Source organism: Cucurbita moschata, unplaced genomic scaffold (genome assembly GCF_002738365.1).
Source record: "Cucurbita moschata cultivar Rifu unplaced genomic scaffold, Cmos_1.0 Cmo_Scf00023, whole genome shotgun sequence".
Lineage (NCBI taxonomy): Eukaryota > Viridiplantae > Streptophyta > Magnoliopsida > Cucurbitales > Cucurbitaceae > Cucurbita > Cucurbita moschata.
The window spans coordinates 439,723-447,168 of NW_019268539.1; positions in this window are offsets into that span (position 1 = coordinate 439,723).

The window sequence follows — 7,446 nt, forward strand, 5'->3', positions numbered from 1 at the left end:
GTTTCATAGAACTATCTACTCATCACCTCATCATATTCGGATTATTATTGAATTTTTTTTATTATTATTTTTATTAAAAAAAGATTGAGTTTTAATACAACTTGGTAAGTAATCACCCAACTAAGATTAGGTTATGCAATCACATAGCTGTTATTCGATTTTCGAGCTATTTGAATGGATCTTTTAAAATAAAATAAAATTATTTGCTTTAAGAAAAAACTAATGAGACTTAGGAAATTGTAACTAAACAAAAGTAGAAAAAGAACGCACACATTATTCAAAATTAGAGTTTGAGACTATCTCTATGGTGCTCCAAACCACTTATATTTTCGATGAACTTTTAGTCCTTACCTAAAAAATAATAAAGAAAAAATGCTCAATAAGTTGCTTACTTGTAGACTCTTGATCGTGTCTATAGATGTAGCTAAGATACCACAACTCTCAGCTACACATTCACTCCAAAAAAAAAAAATGACAAAATATGATCCAAACTACACAAAGTTGACAAAAACTGCCTTGACTTCTATCACGACTTGATATTTTTAAACTTTGAATAAGATATAAACTACTAGGCCATAACAAAAAAAAAATGATAAAATTGTATGCAAAAATTTGAAACCAAACAACCCATCTTTTAAAGTGAAAGCAAAAATATTTACCAATCAAAGTGTTGTTTTAAAGTTTATTACGAACGAAGATCAAGGAATGGTATACAAAACAATAGAGTACGACCTTAATACATAAAAGATGATGCTATGAGACAACACTCTTTTGTGACTATAAAGCTCCCAAATACTCCTCCACCTCGATCAGCAATCAATAGTCACCTGAAAAATAATGGTAATATTTAATGAGTGTAGACATACTCAGTAAATAATCTACTTATAAGCTCTAATCGCATTCTAGTAAGTTACTGTGTGATTTTCTCTGAGCTCTAGGATGCTTAGACCTAGGTTCCACAACTATTTGAGCGTATGGAAAATCATGAAGTTTCGAGCAGTTGTATAGCTCATCATAAATCCAATCGGAGATTGGGAGTTATTGACCTTTTTTTGGCACCACAGATCGACTAGGTGACGTATCAGAGTTCTTTGGTGAACCAACTTTTTTATTCTTCAAATTTAACTAATTTACATTGTCTTAGAAGTGAATCATTGATACCTTGAATCTAGGAAGCGCAACCTCATCATAAATTATCTTATAAGAACAATATGCCATCATCTTTGTAAGGATAATTGACAACCCTTTCCAAGACCAAAAAGTCAAATTGAATCTAGGGGAGTGACCTTTGTGTGTTGGCCAACTATTGAGTCTATGTGTATGGTCTCTCGCCCCCTCTCAAGATGAATTTATGGAGCAACAACTCTATTTAGAAGCTTTTTGACCATTTCCACACTGTAGGGCCATTGTTAGTGAAAGAGGGATTTATTGAATGGTAGATGAGATGATTGAATTATGAATAGCAAGAATGCTCCATATTTATACAGAGAATACAAAAGCTATTCAGAAAATCTACCTAAAAATCTGCAGAAAATTTGGTAACAAACCAGTAAACAAATCAAAAAATAAAATCTAATCAAATCAAAACTAAATCAAATAAAAAACAAATCAACTCCTAACCATCAGAAGATTTAAATCAAATACAACAATCTAAACACGTAATCTTTTAACACTCCTCCTGGTTTAGATGCTGCAAACTCCAAGCTTTTTTCTGAAATCTTCAAACTTGCTAAGTGGCAGAGGTTTGGTCAGGACATTTGCAATTTGATCTTCAGATTTGCAATAGCAAAGAGTCACATCACCACTCTTTTGAACTTCTCGAACAAAGAATAACTTGATGTTGAAATGCTTAGTCTTTCCATGAAAAACTGGATTATTGGAGATTGCAATAGCAGCTTGGTTATCAACTAGTATCTCAGTGCTGTGTTTTTGCTCCAAGTTTAGATCCACGAGAATTTTCCTTAGCCAGAGAGCTTGATTTACTGCGGCTGTTGCAGCTATCAATTCTGCCTCAGCAGTGGATTGAGCTACAGTTTCTTGCTTTCTTGAGCACCAAGAGAACATGCCTGATCCGAGGCAAAAACAGTAACCAGATGTACTCTTCATGTCATCGATTGAGCCACCCCAATCACTGCCAAAGAAACCAATTAGCTTCATTTCCTTGTGCTTTAAGAACTTCACTCCATAATTCCAGGTCCCCTTGATGTATCTGATAACTCTCTTTGCAGCTTTCATGTGAGTCTCATTGGGACAATGCATAAATTTGGAGAGAATACTTACAGCATTTACGATATCAGGTCTGGTTGTTGTTAAGTACATCAGGCACCCTACCAAGCTCCGGAACTCAGCTTCAATAACTTTGGCAGAACCATCATCTTTAATCAGCTTCTCCTTTTGATTCATAGGAGTATTCATTGCTTTGCAATCCTCCATCTGAAATTTTTTTAGTATCTCCTTTGCATACCTTTTTTGACAAATGAACACTTCATCTTGGGTTTGCTTGATCTCAATGCCAAGGAAATATGACATCAGACCAAGGTCTGTCATTTCGAATATCTTTTTCATTTCCAGTTTGAACTTGTTAATTTGCTTAGGATTGCTTCCTGTAATTAATAAGTCATCTACATAAAGAGAAATGACTAAAGTATTTGTACCTTCATGCTTGACATACAGTGTGAGTTCAGATTGACTTTTCTGAAAGCCAAGACCAACCAAATGATCATCAATTTTACTGTACCATGCTCACGGAGCCTATTTAAGATCGTATAAAGCCCTTCTCAGCAAGTAGACTTTATCTTCATTGCCTCTGCTCACAAAACCTTCAGGTTGCTCGACAAAAATTTCTTCTTGCAAGACTCCATTTAAGAATGCAGATTTAACATCTAACTGGAATACTTTCCAACTCTTTTGAGCAGCAAGAGCAAGCAACAATCTTACTGTATCAAGCCTGTCAACAGGTGCAAATGTTTCTGAATAGTCAACTTCAAAAACTTGTGCATATCCCTTCACAACAAGTCTTGCTTTGTATTTGTTAACTGAACCATCAGGATTTAGCTTTGTTCTGAATACCCATCTTACTCCAATTATCTTTCTGTTTAGAGGTCGATCAACCAACTTCCATGTTTTATTTTTCTCGATCATCGAAAGCTCCTCCTGCATTGCAGCCATCCAATGTAGGCTGTTTTTTGCATCATGGAACCCTGCAGGCTCACAAATAGCTACATTACACCTTTGATAAATATCAGACAGTAACCTTGTACCTCTCACAGGTGCATCATCAACCAAATCATCTTGTTGTTCATCTTCAGACTCTTCTTGTCGTTCATCTTCAGATTCTTCTAACATGCTACCAAAGGTTAAATTGTTTGGTGCATTAGAAGTCTGATTCACCTTTGTTAGTTCTTCCCAATTCCATTGCTCATTTTCAGCAAAATGAACATCTCGGCTCATAATAACCTGACTAGTGTGCGGTTGAAAAACTCTGTAAGCTTTGGATATAGTGCTATACCCAACAAATATGCCAGCTTCTGCCTTTTTGTCAAGCCTATCACGCTTGATCTGTGGAATGTAAATGAAGCAAAGACACCCAAATACTTTAAGGAACTTTAAAGAAGGTTTGTAACCATACCAAGCTTCAAATGGTGTCAGGTCTGTCACAGCTTTTGTTGAAATTCGATTTTGCAAGTACACAGCAGTGTTTGCTGCTTCTCCCCAAAAACGTTTTGGAAGATCCTTCTCATGAAGCATGCATCTCGTCATCTCCATTATGAATCTATTCCTCCTTTCACTGACGTCATTCTGTTGAGGAGTGTATGATGCTGTCAATTGATGTTCAATTCCAGCCTCTTCACAAAACCTGTTAAAAGTTTCTAAAGTGTACTCCTTGCTATTATCTGATCTTATAGTATGAATCAAGCATGCACTTTCCTTCTCAACTTTGGCTTTGAATTTCCAAAATACACCCGCAACTTCTGACTTTTGCTTCAGCAAGAATATCCAACACATTCTTGTTAGTTCATTAATAAAAGCAATGTAATAAAGATTACCATTTAATGATGGTATTCGCTGAGGACCACAAAGATCAGCATAAACCAGTTGCAGCTTTTTCGAGCCTCTCCATGCCTGTTTAGGAAGGGGTTGCCTATGTTGCTTCCCAAAATTACAAGCACGGTAAGGAGACATGTCATCATCAATGTCAGTGAGTTCTTCTACCAGCTTCTTTGACTGTATCTGACGCAAACCTCGATGATGAAAGTGCCCAAGTCTTTTGTGCCAAGTCCCAGTGGCACTAGCTCTAGATATAAAGGCCGTCGGATTTAGAGCAAAGCTTTTACCTTTCATTTTGACGTTGAACAAGTCTTTGCCACTAGCATCTTTGATCAAGCACCGCTTATTCTCAAACAACACTTTATAACCTTTATTAAGTAACTGACCAACGCTCAAGAGATTTTGATCAATTTTAGGCACAAATAAAACATCTGGAATAAATTTTGTACCTTCATAGCTTGTTATAGCTACTGTGCCTTTTCCCTTTACTTCCAAGTGTTCACCATTGCCAATCCTCACTCTCTTATCTTCGGTGTCTCTTAATTCCTCAAAAGACTCCTTGTCATATGTCATGTGATTTGTGCACCCACTATCAATCAACCAGCTCTCGCTTGATTCTTTGCTTGAGGAAGAAGTGACCATAAACAATTGATCTTCTTCTTCTTCTTCTTCTTCTTCTTGATCAACGACCTGTGCATCTACTTCTTTCACTAGATCTTTGGCTTTGCAGATCACAGCTTCATGTCCAAGTTGATTGCATTTGGAGCAGAAGGCGTCAGGTCTTCTCCAACACTTGTATGGTGGATGACCTTTCTTCTCACAATGGCGGCAAGGTGGATAGGATTTTTTGAAACCTCCTCCTTTTGTCTTTTGATAATTGGCAGATGAATCTCCATACGTCAATTGATTTTTGAAATTTTTGTTGTTTTTATACCTGCGGCTGTCTTGATGCTTAACAAGTAAGGCACCTTCAATCACCCCTTCTTGTCTCATAGACCTCCTTTGCTCTTGCGCTTGTAAAGCATTTAAGAGCTCTGTAAGAGAAATCTTTGACAAGTCTTTGGTGTTCTCTAAAGTAGTAATGGTGGCTTCAAATTCTCTGGAAAAGTGACTAGCAGCTTTTCAACTATCCTGGAATCATTTAATACAGAACCAAGCAATCTCACATTGTTGGCAATGCTGAGAAGTCTGTCAGAGTACTCTTTTACTGACTCTGACTCCTTCATCTTCTGCAACTTGAAATCCCTGATCAAATTCAGGACTTTCATTCCACGAATCCTCTCATCTCCTTCATATTCAGCCTTGAGATAATCCCAGATTTCTTTTGCTGTTTTGAGGGACATTATTCGCATGAAGATCATTTCAGATACAGCGGCAAATAGGCAAGCTTTTGCCTTTGATTTCCTTGTCTTCTTTTCCTTCTGTAATTTGATTTGTGCTACAGTAGGATTTGCTGGAAGCGGAGGGACCTCGTAATCCTCTTCTATTGCTTCCCAAAGATCCAAGGCCTCCAAATAAGTCTCCATACGAACTGCCCACATTTGATAATTGTCTCCATCGAAGACTGGTGGTGCAACAGCTGAAAAACTTGATTCTCCCATTTTGATCTCACAGATCCCTTAAGAAGATAACTCTGATACCAATTGTTAGTGAAAGAGGGATTTATTGAATGGTAGATGAGATGATTGAATTATGAAGAGCAAGAATGCTCCATATTTATACAGAGAATACAAAAGCTATTTAGAAAATCTACCTAAAAATCTGCAGAAAATCTGGTAACAAACCAGTATACAAATCAAAAAATAAAATCTAATCAAATCAAAACTAAATCAAATAAAAAACAAATCGACTCCTAACCATCAGAAGATTTAAATCAAATACAGGAATCTAAACACGTAATCTTTTAACAGCCATAATTAGACATTATGTAAATGTAACCTAAAAAAGTCTTAAAATACAATAATTCTAAATTATTCTAAATTGTAACCCACCCAAAATTTACAACCATCAAACTTCATTCCTCTTCAATGTGGCATGAATTGCAACCTCTTTTGATAATTTTGACAACATTTTCTTCACATCTTCATTGAAGTATATTGTATGATTGATGTCTCTTGGTTTATATCATTCTCCACTTCTTCAAGAGGATTCGTCCTCGAATCTATTTGTGAAACTTTGCTGCAAAGAATAAGTTATGGAAATACAAAGGCCCTCACAACAATCTCTCATGTGTATACATTAAGGATTTTTTTTAGGCCACTCTGTTTGCACTCATTTACACAAATGAAGCTCTCAATCTCACCTCTCAAAATTTTGAATAGAGCAAAGATTGAATTTTGAACTCTGGGTCAATTAAAATCTAAAAAGATAAAAGTAAATAAAAATCAAATTGAAAAAAAAATACAAAGGAAACATATATCCAATCTTGAGCCTGAAGCTCTGGTACCAAATGATAAGATAAGGAATCAATATAAGGGGAATAAGATTCAGATTACCTTGTTGATCGAATATCCCAAAGCAAGAATATTGTTTGAGATTCGAATCACTCCACAACCAAGATTGATCATGTCGAGCTTGAATGATTCTACATGCAACCTAAACTACATAGAGTTGCAAATAAACTTAGTCATTGGCTAAAGAAAGCACAAATAAGGAATCAATACAAGGATGATAAGATAAGGAATCAATACAAGGAGAATAAGATTCAGATTACCTTGTTGATCGAATATCTCAAGGCAAGAATATTGTTTGAGATTCGAATCACTCCACAAACAAGATCGATCATGTATAGCTTGAATGATTCTTGTTGATCAAATATCTCAACGCAAGAACACTTGTTTGAGATTCAAATCACTCCACAAGCAAGATTGATCACGTCAAGCTTGAATGATTCTACATGCAACCTAAACTACATAGAATTGCAAAGAAACTTAGCCATTGACTAAAGAAAAGTACAAATGCTTCTTTTACTATATTTTCCAAGTCTTCTTACAAATCCAACATACATGGATTTATATAGCCTCAAAATGAAACTATTAAAGGCATTCCAAAAGTTGTAACATTCATACTTAATGACCATAATTAGTCATTATGTAAATGTAACCTAAAGTAAATAAAATGTCTTAAAATACAAAACTTTAAATTACTCTAAATTGTAACCCACCAAAAATTTACAACAATCAAACTTTATTCTTCTTCAATGTAGCATGAATTGAAACATCTTTTGATAATTTTGACAACCTTTTCTTCACATCTTCATTGGAGTATATTGCATGATTGATGTCTCTTGGTTCATATCATTCTCCACTTCTTCAAGAGGATTCGTCCTCGAATCTATTTGTGAAACTTTGCTGCAAAAAATAAGTTATGGAAATACGAAGGACCTCACAACACTCTCTC